Raw genomic sequence first — 15302 nt, 5'->3', positions numbered from 1 at the left:
TGTCCGGCAATCCTACTCCTAGATACACACGCAAAAGAAAGGAAATCAGTGTATCAAAGAGATATCTACACTTCCATGATTATTGCAGTGAGCTGGGGTCTCACTCTGTCACCCAGGCTGGAGTGCATGGCATGATCTCAGCTCACTGAAACCTCCCCCTCCCCAGGTTCAAGTGATTTTCCTGCCTCAGCCTCCCGAGTAGCTGGGGTGACAGGCATGCCACTACCACACCCGGCTAATTTTTGTATTTTTAGTAGAGACCAGGTTTTGCCATGTTGGCCAGGCTGGTCTCGAACTCCTGACCTAGGTGATCTGCCCACCTCAGCCTCCCAGAGTACTGGGATTACAGGTGTGAGCCACTGCACCCGGCCTAGATATATTGTTCTAAAGATGATCAGTGTTGATAATCCAAGCCTAACATTTTCCAAATTCATCAAGGAATGATTCACACTGCATGCCTGCTTCCACAAAGGCTACTGCAGTGGGAGCTCAGCACTTGCCACCTACTAGGCTCAGTGAAGTCCCTATTTCTGAGCCTTAGTGTGATGATTAATTAATTTTATGGATCAACTTGGCCAAGCCACAGTATCTAAATATTTGGTCAAACATTATTTTAGATGTTTCTCTGAAGCTATTTTTTAGATGAGATTAACATTTAAATTAGTAGTCTTTGAGTAAAGCAGGCTGTTCTCCATAATGTGGTGAGTTTCATCCACTCAGCTGAAGACATTAATAGAAAAGACTGCCCTCCCTGGGAGAAGGGGGATTTCGGACCAAAGTTCAATTCTTCCCTGCGTCTCCAGCCTCCCTGCCCACCCCTGCAGATTTTAGACTTGCCAACTTCCACAGTCACATAAGTCAATTCCTTAAAATAATCTCTCTCCGTCCCTATGTTTCTCTCTCTCTCTTTCTCAAGATATAAATGTAGATTAGACACAGATATAGATTAGATATATAGATACACACATTTACAACAGGATGAATATACATATACATACATATACATCCTGTCAATTCTGTTTCTCTGAAGGACCATGACTAATAGACCTAGTTAGAATCACAGAACTGACGTTGACGCCAAAGGGCCTAAAAGAGCATCTGCAAAGCTGCATGCAGGCTGTCTTCCTAGGCCTGCAAGATTTAACCACAGGCATTTCACAGGTATCTGCAATACAACAGAGACAAAAATTCAAATTCTGGCTGTGTCACTTGTTAGCTGTGTGACTTCAGGAGGTTACCTTACCTGCCTGTGCCTCGATGTCCTCATCTGTCAAAGAATAATGGTATCTGCTGCATAAGGTTATCATATGGATGAAATAAGTTACTACACGGAAGGCATTTAGAGGTATGCCTGCCACCAAGTAAGGCTTCATTAAATGTTGTCATAATCCTCTCAAACACCATCTGCTTCTGCTTTCTGTTGTACTCCTGTAGGAATGTCCCAACAACATAGACATAATACCCAAAACTTCATTTTATCTTCATTTTCTGCCTTCCCCTCACCCACCCCACTATGCTCACAACCTATGGATTCATTGATTCTACATTTCCGATGTCTTCTCTATTTGTGCTTTATTTACTCAGTCTTCTATACTTCCCGACCACTTATTCTGGGCCTGACACTGGGTTTGGAAGTGTTGTGGATACAAAAATAAGTAAATACTGGCAAATGGAGGGGACTTTGCAGTCCCATTGCCCTGGCTTTGGTTATCTTCAATACTCTCCCTTGGATTATTGATGGAGCTTTTTAAGCAATTTTCCAACTCTCCCCCTCAATCCATCTTTCATAGTGATGCTTCCCCAAACTCAGGTCAAATTGCTGCTCTTGACCTCTAGAATAAAATCCACAACTGTCCCCAAACAATCTTTATTTTTTTGTCTCCCAGTGTTATTCTCCACAGCAGGCCTCTGACCACTCCCCAGGAACACTGTGCTCCTCTGTGCCCCGTGACTCTGCTCCTGCAGCTGGTGCATTCCTCTGATCACCTGCCCGATGTCTTCCTTGACATTCCCAGTCAGAAGTAACTGTTTTTCTCTCTCTTAGTTCTTGTCCTTCCATTTGACATCCCAGCTGTCATTGTTTATGTAGCTGAACCCTGGCTTGAGCCCAGGCTGCCTTCACTCCAGGATCCAGACAGGACCTGGCCAAGTCTGGAGGGCCCCCAGGGTGGCTCTGCCAAGGTTCTACTTACATGAGGGTCTGAGAAGCCTCCTGGGAAATGAACTCATCCTGAGGGAAGAGAGGGCCAAGTCACACTAACACATTCCAAGGACAGTCAGCCAGTGTCAGAAGAAGGGATAATTTTTAGTACAGCATGGTGTCTGCCACTCAGCTTGTCTTGGCCACGTTCACAGAGATGCATGCCTGAGTCATGGAGTCATCCATTTGCATTTAGCAAAATATTTATTGAGTGGATAACATGGACCAGGCTCTGCACTGGGCATAGGCAGCAGGAGAGGAAATAAGAGAGACCCAGTCCCTGACCTCAGGGAGCTTAACTTAAACTTAAAGTCTAGTGGGAATTCTAAAAAAAAGGGAGTTGCAATATAAAAAGTGAATGAATTTTGTTTTTTTATTTGTCTACTTATTTTTTTTTTACAATTTATAATTTGAAGCATTCCTATAAAGCAGGGAAAACACAAAGTACCTCTGCTTTGTAATCAATGTGTGAGAGTATAACAGGATTATACTGTTGGCTCAAATGAGCAGTGAGCTGGACCAGCCCGAGAAAGAGCTGGAGATGGCAGCATTTTCCAGAGTCAGAACATCCGGATGACCAGCAACCTACTTCTGCACAGGGACAGACACCATGGGGGCTGGCAAAGCACTACTGAAAAGAGATGTGCGTAGAAGCCCTGCAATTCTGTGTGTGTCACAATCCTGTTTCTGCCTCCAGAGAATCTTTGGAAAACCAACGTTTTTTTCATTTCTCAAAATCTGTCAGCTCTGTGAGGGTGGACACTGTGTCTCATTGTTTGGAGACTTAATCAGGAAAAAGCCAAAAATAGGCATGGAACAAAGTTTTAGTGAATTAAAATGAATATAAAGAACTTTTCCTTTAGGTAAAATAATGTATACAAGTGAATAGAAGAAGAAATGTAAAGATTGCTTATAGTTGGGTGTGTTTTTTTCTCCCTTATTATAAAGCAAATTTGGCATTTAGTCTTCATTCCACTTTGGAGGCTTAAGTTACAATTAAAGCAGAGTTGGCAGGGCACAATAGCTCACTCCTGTAATCCCAGCACTTTGGGAGGCCGAGAAGGGAGGATCATTTGAGCCCAGGAGTTCAAGACCAGCTTGGGCAATATAGTGTGACCTTGTCTCTACAAAAACCTTTTAAAAATTAGCCAAAAGTAGTGGCATACAAAAGTGGTCTCAGCTACTAGAGAGGCTGGGGTGGGAAGATCGCATGAGCCCGGGAGGCAGAGGTTGCAGTGAGCCAAGATCGTGCCACTGTATTCTAACCTGGTTAACAGTGAGACCCTCTGTTAAAAATAGTAATAATAACAATAATAGAGCAGAGTTAATTTTTTGCAGGCCATTTTATATAAAAATAATACATTCCTGGCCAGGGTCAGTGGCTTATGCTTGTAATCCCAGCACTTTGGGAGGCCGAGGCAGGCAGATCACCTGAGGTCAGGAGTTCGACACCAGTCTAGCCAATATGGTGAAACCCCGTCTCTACTAAAAATACAAAAATTAGCCAGGCACGCTGGCAGGTGCCTGTAGTCCCAGCTACTTGGGAGGCTGAGGCAGAAGAATTGCTTGAACCCGGGAAGCGGAGGTTGCAATGAGCCAAGATCGTGCCATTGCACTACAGCCTAGGTGATAAGAGTGAAACTCTAGTCTCAAAAAAATAAAAATAATACATTCTTATGCTGAAAACAATAACACCTGGTGAAGGATGGAGAGGGGAAAGTAAAAGTGAATATCACACAAACACGTGGTGGAATGTTCCATGGCAGGATGGAAGTAAATTAAGTCATTTGGAAGTTTCAAAACAATCTTTCTTTTCCTACTTCACTATACTTCAAGCAGCATATAATAATTCCCCATAGCCTGGAAAAGAGATGGAAATAAGAACAGAGCAATAAGGTGACATTCTTGCAGTCATACTAGCCAGTTGGCTTCAATAATCCAGACTCATGTATGAGTCAGCTGGATTTCCAGAGAAAACGATTTGATCACTGGTCCAGCAACCAGAGCTTTGGCCCCCCTGAAGTTGCTCATCACAATCACCGCCCTAACACACTAGAATTTGTCAGTGAGAGGAAAGGTAGTAACAATAGCCAAGCCAGTCAACAGGGACTCCAAGTTCATTTTTCATTTGTTTTCTGGGAAAGCAACAAAAGAAAAGTTTCAATTATGAAGACAGAAGATGTTAGTTTTTGTTCATTGTCTGCTTGTACAATCACAGAGAAACAGGGCGCTGTGGGGAAAGGAAACAGAAGTGCTAAGCCTGCTTCACTGCTTAGTAGCTGGATGACCTACAGCCAATCATTTTGCTTTCTGAGCTGCGGTTTTCAGCAAAAAAATAAATAATAATGATAATTCCTACCCCACCTGGCTCACAAAACTGTTTCTGTTTTTGAAAACTCTAAACAGTGATAGAGACGGATGGTACAAAGCCTACATGATTCTGCAATATTTTACCAAAGGGTCTCAGACATTTTCTCACTGTATTTCTCCCAGCAGGCCCCCCAACATGCCGCACCCTAAACTTAACCCCCACTGCTTCATACTATCACATCATCCTTCCTCCAGCAGGATTCTCTTATGACTGGGAAAAGTGCCGAATACCCACGGATCACTCAGCACAAGGTCAAGGGCTGACTGAGCAAGAAGGAAAGGCAGACTGAAGAAATGAAGACCACATGAAAGGAAAGCATTTTGCTTTCATGGCTCTGTCTATAAAGTCCACATGAAGGTCAGTATGACATAAAAAAGCTCTGGCTGCTACAGCGAGGATGGTGGAGGATGCAGAATATTTGCTAGTGTAACACACAGAGGTCCCGAGAAAAATCTAGGTGAGTGTAATGTCCTGGGGCTAGACCACAAGGGTCCCTAGATGTGACCTTGAGCAAATCGGTCTTTCTATGCCTCAGTTTCCTCATGTGCAAAAAGAAGTTTATAATTCCGGCACCTACTCCATAGGCGTTGTGAGGATTCCATGAATAAACATGGATGGAGTGCTCACTTTGGCAGCACATATACTAAAATTGGAATGATAAGAGAAGATGATTAACATGGCCCCTGCTGAAGGATGACACACAAGTTCATGAAGCACTACATATTTTTTACCAAAAAAAAATGTTTAAGTGAAAATAAAAATATTAAATATGGATAGAATACTTAGCATAGGGGTTGTGGTGGTGGTGGTGGTTTTGATTATATCTGCCAATGCTCCTGCATAAAGCTGAGACAGAATGGAACAGAGAAAACAATGCCCCAGGAAGAGGCAGCAGAACTCTGCTTTCTGCAGAAGGCACAATAAAGGAAATCAGGCTTCTTCAAGGTCAGGCAACACAGAGGTCTTACAATAGCAATAGCAAATTAAAAACACCAAGAGTCCAGGTCATTGAAATAGGATCATCCTTAAACTGTAAACTTTGTACGACTTCATTCAGATAGACTGAGAAGTCTTAAAAATTTCTATTAAAATTCTCATAAAGGAAAGAACCCATTCCAGTGCACACAAGTGTGGGATTCAGAGGAGTGAAGCATTGACAAGAGGCTTTGGGACAATGCAATACTAGGGCCAAAAAAGAAAATTTGTCAGGGTACATGGAGCGGAGCCAGGGCAGAATGAATTCTTCTGGCCTCTCTCCACTGAAGGGCTTACCGATTTCATAGTGAGGAAAACAAGTTAATAGTAGACCAATGATCTTCGCAGACTTATATTACTACATTTGTTTAAGCTAACTGTCTAGTAAAGTACTCATAGCTCATTCCATAGTGTGGATTCATCAGTGAATTCTTCTCTTTCATTTTTTGTTTATTTGTTTGTTTGTTTTGAGAGAGAGTCTCACTTTGTCACCCAGGCTGGAGTACAGTGGTGCAGTCTCAGCTCACTGCAACCTCTGCCCCCCAGGCTCCAGTGACTCTCGTGCCTCAGCCTCCAGAAGTAGCTGGGATTACAGGCATGTGCCACCACACCCAGCTAATTTTTGTATTTGTACTAGAGATGGGATTTCACCATGTTGGCCAAGCTGGTCTCAAATTCCTGGCCTCAAGTGACGCTTTCATATCGGTCTCCCAAAGAGCTGGGATTACAGGCATGAGCCACTGCATCTGGCCTGAATTCTTTTCATTCATTAATTCATTCATCAGATATTTATGGATTGCTACAGAACACCATGCCTTATGCTCAGGAATGAGAATCCAGTGCTCACAACTTACTGAGGGAGATAGAGTGTAAGCAACTGTTACACTGCAGACTCAAGTTCAACAGGAGTGATAAGTGCCCAAGGATCCCAAGGACAGAGGACCACTGGATTGGCTAGAGGGATAGATTGTAAAGGGCCTTAAAGCGTTGTTAAGAAGTTTGGATTTTATTTTGAGGGCAATGGAAGGCCACAGAAAGATAAGCTGACTTAAATGCTCTACCGGTATTGTTATAAATGATTGCTCTGGGTGAACTCTGAAAATCTCATCCTGATACTGGCACCCAGAATGAACTGAATTAAAATCTCCCCTTGGAAAATCATTACCATCCAAAGATGATTCGTTTTGAGGACGGCTCTAAGTTACACTTTCCTCACCCAAAAGCTGTACAGAGGTAGCCAACAGTTTCTCTGCAGTTCAGGAAAGAAATAAAACAGTGACCCAGAAATCCTCAATCTTAAATATATATATTGGAATCATATTTAGGCAAGCAATGTTTTCATTTACTGTAAGATGTCAAAGATTATTCAAGATCAGAGGTGCCCAAGGCCAGTCGACTACTAAAATTTTAATGGCAAAAGGAAGGAATTTGAGTCATTTTGTGGCAAAAAATAAAACTACAGCATGCTGGATAGAGGCCAGCTCCTCATTGTAACAATCAGGGCATTGCTCTTCCTACATTTGAGGAATAGTGTCAAAATCCATGCCGGAATGTTTATTTTATTTTCTAAAACTGTTTTAAGAAGGATTTCTCTGTGGTAGCCATAAAGTCTCTACAAGGGCAGGGTTTAAAGGCAGCAACCCGGTTGGAAGAGATTTGTCATGAAGCTGCCTTTGGATAATTAGTAGCCTGTATTCATATTATATGTTTATTTGTAATGACATGGAGATTATAGAGAGAAAACTACTATACTCCTATTATGCTTGTGACATGCCACCTCTACCCCAACAACATATGTGATATATTTCACTCAGGGTAATTAACCTGTGAAAGTGATAAAGATTACTGATGGGAGCCTTGAAGAAGTTACAGAAGGTGGGTCTTCGTCCCTCTAGAACCTTTAGGATTAAGGGTTCCCTTGTAACAGGGAGGGGGGAAATATGTCAGAGGTGTTTGAACCAGAATGACTCCATCCTGAATAGGATGGAGTATTCAATAGGACTGGGTAAAATAAGACTGAGCCCTACTGGGCTACATTCCCAGAAAGTTTAAGCATTCTGAGTCACAGGATGAGATAGAAGGTTACTAAAATCTTGCTGATAAAAGAGGTTGCAGTAAAGAAGTTGCCCAAAACCCACCAAAACCAAGATGGTGACGAAAGTGGCCTCTGGTCGTCCTCACTGTCCTCACCGGACAATCTCAACAGTGCTATGACAGCTTACAAATGCCATGGCAAGGTCAGGAAGTTACCCTATATGGTCTAAAAAGTGGAGGAACCCTCAGTTCTTGGAATTGCCCACCCCTTTTCAGGAAAACTCATGAACAATCCACACCTTGTTTAGCACATAATCAAGAAATAACTGGCTTCCAAGATGGCCTAATAGGAACAGCTCTGGTCTGCAGCTCCCAGCAAGATCGAGCAGAAGACGGGTGATTTCTGCATTTCCAACTGAGGTACCTGGTTCATCTCATTGGGACTAGTTGGACAGTGTGTGCAGCCCACAGAGGGTGATCCAAAGCAGGGTGGGGCATCACCTCAACCAAGAAGTGGAAGGGTCAGGGGATTTACCTTTCCTAGCCAAGGAAGCTGTGACAGACTGTCCCTGGAGAAATGGTACACTCCTGACCAAATACGGCACTTTTCCTGCCATCTTAGCAACCAGAAGAGCAGGAGATACCCTCCCATGCCTGGCTCAGTGGGTCCCACACCCAAAGAGCCTTGCTCACTGCTAGCAGAGCAGTCTGAGATCAACCTGCGACACTGCACATTGGCGGGAGGAGGGGCGTCCACCATTGCTGAGGCTTGAGTAGCTCACAGTGTAAACAAAGAGGCCGGGAAGCATGAACTGGGCGGAGCGCACCACAGCTCAACAAGGCCTACTGTCTCTATGTATTCCACCTCTGGGGGCAGGGCATAGTAGAATAAAAGCAGCAGACAGCTTCTGCAGACTTAAACATCCCTGTCTGACACCTCTGAAGAGAGTAGTGGTTCTCTCAGCATGGCGTTCAAGTTCCAAGAACAGACTGCCTCCTCAAGCAAGTCCCTGACCTCTGTGTAGCCTGACTGGGAAACACCTCCCAGTAGAGGCCAACAGACACCTCAAACAGGTGCCTCTCTGAGACAAAGCCTCCAGAGGAAGGATCAGGCAGCAATATTTGCTGTTCTGCAGCCTCCACTGGTGATACCCAGGGAAACAGGGTCTGGAGTGGACCCCCAGCAAACTCCAACAGACTTGCAGCTGAGGGGTCTGACTGTTAAAGTCAAAACCAACAAACAGAAAGGAATAGCATCAACATCAGCAAAAAGGACATCCACACAAAACCCCATCTGTAGGTCACCAACATCAAAGACCAAAGGTAGATGAAACCACAAACATGGGGAGAAACCAGAGCAGAAAAGCTGAAAATTCCAAAAAACCGAGTGCCTCTTCTCCAAAGGATCGCAGCTCCTCGCCAGCAAGGGAACAAAACTGGATGGAGAATGAGTTTGACAAGTTGACAGAAGTAGACTTCAGAAGCTCGTAATAACAAACTTCTCCAAGCTAAAGGAGCATGTTCTAACCCATCACAAAGAAGCTAAAAACCTTGAAAAAATGTTAGATGAAGGGCTAATTAGAATAAACAGTGTAGAGAAGACCTTAAATGACTTGATGGAGCTGAAAACCATGGCATAAGAACTTCGTGATGCATGCACAAGCTTCAATAGGTGATTTGATCAAGTGGAAGAAAGGATATCAGTGATTGAAGATCAAATTAATGAAATAAACTGAGAAGACAAGATTAGACAAAAAAGAGTAAAAAGAAACGAACACAGCCTCCGAGAAATATGGGACTATGTGAAAAGACCAAATATACGCTTGACTGGTGTATCTGAAAGTGACTGGGAGAATGGAACCAAGTTAGAAAACACTCTTCAGGATATTATCCAGGAGAACTTCCCCAACCTAGCAAGGCGGGCCAACATTCAACTACAGGAAATACAGAGAACACCACGAAGATACTCCTCGAGAAGAGAAACCCCAACACACATAATTGTCAGATTCACCAAGGTTGAAAGGAAGGAAAAAATGTTAAGGGTAGTCAGAGAGAAAGGTCGGGTTACCCACAAAGGGAAGCCTATCAGACTAACAGCAGATCTCTCGGCAGAAACTCTATAAGCCAGAAGAGAGAGGGGGTCAATATTCAACATTCTTGAAGAAAAAAATTTTCAAACCCAAATCTCATATCCAGCCAAAATAAACTTCATAAGTGAAGGACAAATAAAATCCTTTACGACAAGCAAATACTGAGATTTTGTCACCACCAGGCTTGCCTTACAATAGCTCCTGAAGGAAGCACTAAAGATGGAAAGGAACAACTGGTACCAGCCACTGCAAAAACATGCCAAATGGTAAAGACCATCGATGCTAGGAAGAAACTGCATCAATTAATGGGCAAAATAACCAGCTAACATCATAATGACAGGATCAAATTCAAACATAACAATATTATCCTTAAACATAAATGGGCTGAATGCCCCAATTAAAAAACACAGACTAGCAAATTGGATAAAGAGTCAAGACCCACTGGTGTGCTGTATTCAGAAGACCCATCTCATGTACAAAGATGTACATAGGCTCAAAATAAAGGGATGGAAGAAGAGCTACCAAGCAAATGGAAAGCAAAAAAAAAGCAGGGGCTGCAATCCTAGTCTCTGATAAAACAGACTTTAAACCAACAAAGATCAAAAGAGACAAAGAAGGCCATTACATAATGGTAAAGGGATCAATTCAACAGGAAGAGCTAACCATCCTAAATATATATGCACCCAATACAGGAGCACCCAGATTCATAAAGCAAAGCCTTAGAAACCTACAAGAGACTCCCACGCAATAATAATGGGAGACTTTAATACCCCATTGTCAATATTAGAAAGATCAACAAGACAGAAGGTTAACAAGGATATCCAGGACTTGAACTCAGCTCTGGACCAAGCAGACCTAATAGACATCTACAGAACTCTCCACCCCAAATTGACAGAATATACATTCTTCTCAGCACCACATTGCACTTATTCTAAAGTTGACCACAAAATTTGTAGTAAAACACTCCTCAGCAAGTGGAAAAGAACAGAAATCACAAAAACCTCTCTCAGACCACAGTGCAATCAAATTAGAACTCAGGATTAAGAAACTCACTCAAAACCACTCAACTACATGGAAACTGAACAACCGCTCCTGAATGACTGACTACTGTGTAAATAATGAAATGAAGGCAGAAATAAAGACGTTCTTTGAAATCAATAAGAACAAAGACACAACGTACCAGAATCTCTGGGACACATTTAATGCAGTGTGTAGAGGGAAATTTATAGCACGAAATGCCCACAAGAGAAAGCAGGAAAGACCTAAAATCAACACCTTAACATCATAATTAAAAGAACTAGAGAAGCAAGAGCAAACACATTCAAAAGCTAGCAGGAGGCAAGAAATAAATAAGATCAGAGAAGGACTGAAGGAGATACAGACGCAAAAAACCCTTCAAAAAATCAAGGAATCCAGGAGTTGGTTTTTTGAAAAGACCAACAAAATTGATAGACTGCTAGCAAGACTAATAAAGAAGAAAGGAGAGAAGAATCAAATAGATGCAATAAAAAATGATAAAGGGGATATCACCATTGATCCCACAGAAATACAAACTACCATCAGAGAATACTATAAACACCTCTATGCAAATAAACTAGAAAATCTAGAAGAAATGGATAAATTCCTGGACACATACATCCTCCCAACACTAAACGAGGAAGAAGTTGAATCTCTGAATAGACCAAAAACAGGTTCTCAAACTGAGTCAATAATGAATAGCCTACCACCTAAAAAAGTCCAGGACCAGACAGATGGTCAACCAAATTCTACCAGAAGTACAAAGAGGAGCTGGTACCTTTCCTTCTGAAACTATTTCAATCAGCAGAAAAAGAGGGAATCCTTCCTAACTCATTTTATGAGGCTAGCATCATCCTGATACCAAAGCCTGGTAGAGACACAACAAAAAAAAAAGAGAATCTTAGGCCAACATCTCTGATGAACATCAATGTGAAAATCCTCAATAAAATACTGGCAAACCGAATCCAGGAGCACATCAAAAAGCTTATCCACCATGATCAAGTGGGCTTCATCCCTGGGATGCAAGGCTGGTTGAACATATGCAAATCAATAAACATAATCCATCAGATAAACTGAACCAATGAAAAAAACCTCAATAGATGCAGAAAAGGCCTTTGACAAAATTTAACAGCCTTTCATGCTAAAAACTCTGAATAAACTAGATATTGATGAGATATATCTCAAAATAATAAGAACTATTTATGACAAACCCACAGCCAATATCATACTGAATGGGCAAAAACTGGAAGCATTCCCTTTGAAAACTGGCACAAGACAGGGATGCCCTCTCTCACTACTCTTATTCAACATAATGTTGGAAGTTCTAACTAGGGCAATCAGGCAAGAGAAAGAAAGAAAGAAAGGGTATTCAATTGGAAAAGAGGAAGTCAAATTGTCCCTGTTTGCAGATGACATGATTGTATATTTAGAAAACCCCATCGTCTCAGCCCAAAATCTCCTTAAGCTGATAAGCAACTTCAGCAAAGTCTCAGGATATAAAATAAATATGCAAAAATCACAAGCATTCCTATACACTAATAACAGACAAACAGGGAGTCAAATCATGAGTGAACTCCCATTCACAAATACTACAAAGAGTGTAATATACCTAGGAATCCAACTTACAAGGGATGTGAAGAACCTCTTCAAGGAGAACTACAAACCACTGCTCAATGAAATAAAAGAGGACACAAACAAATGGAACAACATTCCATGCTCGTGGATAGGAAGAATCAATACCATGAAAATGGCCATACTGTCCAGGGTAATTTTTTATAGATTCAATGCTATCCCCCATCAAGCTTCCACGGACTTTCTTCACAGAATTGGCAAAAACTACTTTAAAGTTCATTTGGAACCAAAAAAGAGCCTGCAATTGCCAAGACAAGCAAAAAGAACAAAGCTGGAGGCATCATGCTGCCTAACTTGAAGCTATAGTACAAGACTACAGTAACCAAAACAGCATGGTACTGCTACCAAAACAGGTATACAGATCAATGGAACAGAACAGAGGCCTCAGAAATAACACCACACATCTACAACCATCTGATCTTTAACTAACCTGACAAAAACAAGAAATGGGGAAAGGATTCCCTATTTAATAAGTGGTGATGGGAAAACTGGCTAGCCATATGTAGGAAGCTGAAAATTCCTTACACCATATACAAAAATTAACTCAGGATGGATTAAAGACTTAAATGTAAGACCTAACACCATAAAAACCCTAGAAGAAAACCTAGGCAATACCATTCAGGACATAGGCATGGGCAGAGACTTCATGACTAAAACACCAAAAGCAATGGCAACAAAAGCCAAAATTGACAAATGAGATCTAATTAAACTAAAGAGCTTCTGCACAGCAAAATAAACTATCATCAGAGTGAACAGGCAACCTACAGAATGGGAGAAAATCTTTGCAATCTACTCATCTGACAAAGGGCTAATATCCAGAATCTAAAAAGAACTTAAACAAATTTACAAGAAAAAAACAAACAACCCCATCAAAAACTGGGCAACAGATATGAACAGACACTTCTCAAAAGAAGACATTTATGCACCCAACAGACATGAAAAAATGCTCATCATCACTGGTCATCAGAAAAATGCAAATCAAAACCACAATGAGATACTATCTCACACCACTTAGAATGGAGACCATTAAAAAGTCAGGAAAAAACAGATGCTGGAGAGGATGTGGAGAAATACGAACACTTTTACACTGTTGGCGGGAGTGTTAGTTCAACCACTGTGGAAGACAATGTGGCGATTCCTCAAGGATCTAGAACTAGAAATACCATTCGACCCAGTGATCCCTTTACTTGGTATATACTCAAAGGATTATAAATCATTCTACGATAAAGACACATGCACACGTATGTTTATTACAGCACTATTCACAATGGCAAAGACTTGGAATGTCCATTAATGATAAACTGGATTAAGAAAATGTGGCACATATACACCATGGAATACTATGCAGCCATAAAAAAGGATGGGTTCACGTCCTTTGCAAGGACATGGATGCAGCTGGAAACCATCATTCTCAGCGAACTATCACAAGGACAGAAAACCAAACACCACATGTTCTCACTCATAGGTGGGAGTTGAACAACGAGAACACATGGACACAGGGCAGGGAACATCACACACTGGGGCCTATTGGGGTGTGGGGGGCTGGGGGAGGGACAGCATTAGGAGAAATACCTACTGTAAATGACAAGTTGATGTGTGCAGCAAACCAACATGGCACATGTATACCTATGTAAAAAACCTGCATGTTGTGCACATGTACCCTAGAACTTAAAATATAATGAAAAAAAAAAAATGAGGAATGTTCATGCCTCATTCAACAATTTTTCTGACTAACAATCATTTTTCTCACTATGTCTCAGCAACAAGTCCTATGGCTTTCCTCTAGTAATTTTTATTTGTTGTATGTTTTTAACAGAATTTTATGTTTCCAAAAAAAAGAAAAGAAATAACTATAAGTATACACAGTTGAGCTGCCCATGTCACTGCTCTACCTATGGAGTAGCCATTCTTTATTCCTTTACTTTCTTAATAAACTTGCTTTCACTTAAAATATATGCATATATATATATGTGTGTGTATATATATATATATACACACACACACACACACATACATATAACTGAAGGGGAAATTAAGGCCTAGGTACTAAAAGGAAATGTAACTATACCTAAGTCATTTTGCCCATTGATACCTTCTTCTAATTCTCTGGGGGTAATTTCTGCAACTTGGAATGATATGAAAGAATAAATGCCATGGCAATGTCAGGAAATTACCCTGTCATATGCATTACCTGTGATATGACATATTGTATGAACCAAATATGAGGTATAATTTCAGGAGCACTGAGAGATCTCACTTCATCTCTCTCCACCCTCCAAGTCTTGCCAGGGTGCTAAAAATTGCCACATTTTTTCACTGTTTTGAGTTAAGTCCTTAAACTACTGTGAAATGCGTATTTCATCTGGGAGGGGCAGCACTCTGAGTCATTAATAATAACAATTACTCGAATGACTTCATCGAGTTATCTGGCCCGTTTCTGGGCAGTCTCCAGGGTGGTAGTGATGGTGCTTTTGATCGTGGAGAAAAAACCAGAGGACGTCTGAAAGACAGACTCTGGGTGTGGACCCAGGAAGACAGTAAAAGGACCTTGCTACTTCCCCGTTTTTCTAAGACTGGCCTGGTCTCATTGTTTGAGAGGTGTGGGATGAGATCATGAGAATTATTCTGGCTATAGCTAATTGCTTTATTGTAAACTTCAGGCTGTATGAAGAGGCTGGATTAAGTGTTTTGGTTACACACTCACCAACTATGTGAATTTGTATGTCTTACTTAAATTCTTGGATCCTCAGTTTCCCATCTGTTATGTAAGAATAAAAACACATGCTTCACTTAACTCCTGTGAAAATTGGGTAAATTAATGAATGTGAAACTATATTGCAAATAAAAGAGGGTTATGCGAAGGACCATGTTTGACCCAGCAATACTCCTTGGTATTTACTCAAAGGAGTTGAAAGCTTATTTCCACACAAAAACCTGCACATGCACACTTGTAGCAGCTTTATCCATAATTGCCAACGTGGAA

At 41.4% G+C, this 15302-nt stretch overlaps 1 non-coding gene across 1 annotated transcript; it reads left to right on the top strand.

Annotated features, from left to right (window-relative positions):
* Nucleotides 1-5190: 5190 nt before the first annotated feature.
* Nucleotides 5191-5299, top strand: LOC114678495 (U6 spliceosomal RNA). The gene has a single exon (XR_003729940.1). It is a non-coding gene; the product is annotated as a U6 spliceosomal RNA (small nuclear RNA).
* The last annotated feature ends 10003 nt before the right edge of the window (nt 5300-15302 follow it).

Source organism: Macaca mulatta, chromosome 5 (assembly GCF_049350105.2).
Source record: "Macaca mulatta isolate MMU2019108-1 chromosome 5, T2T-MMU8v2.0, whole genome shotgun sequence".
NCBI lineage: Eukaryota > Metazoa > Chordata > Mammalia > Primates > Cercopithecidae > Macaca > Macaca mulatta.
Note: the sequence above shows the minus strand (reverse complement) of the source record. Positions and strands in the feature narration are given on the sequence as shown.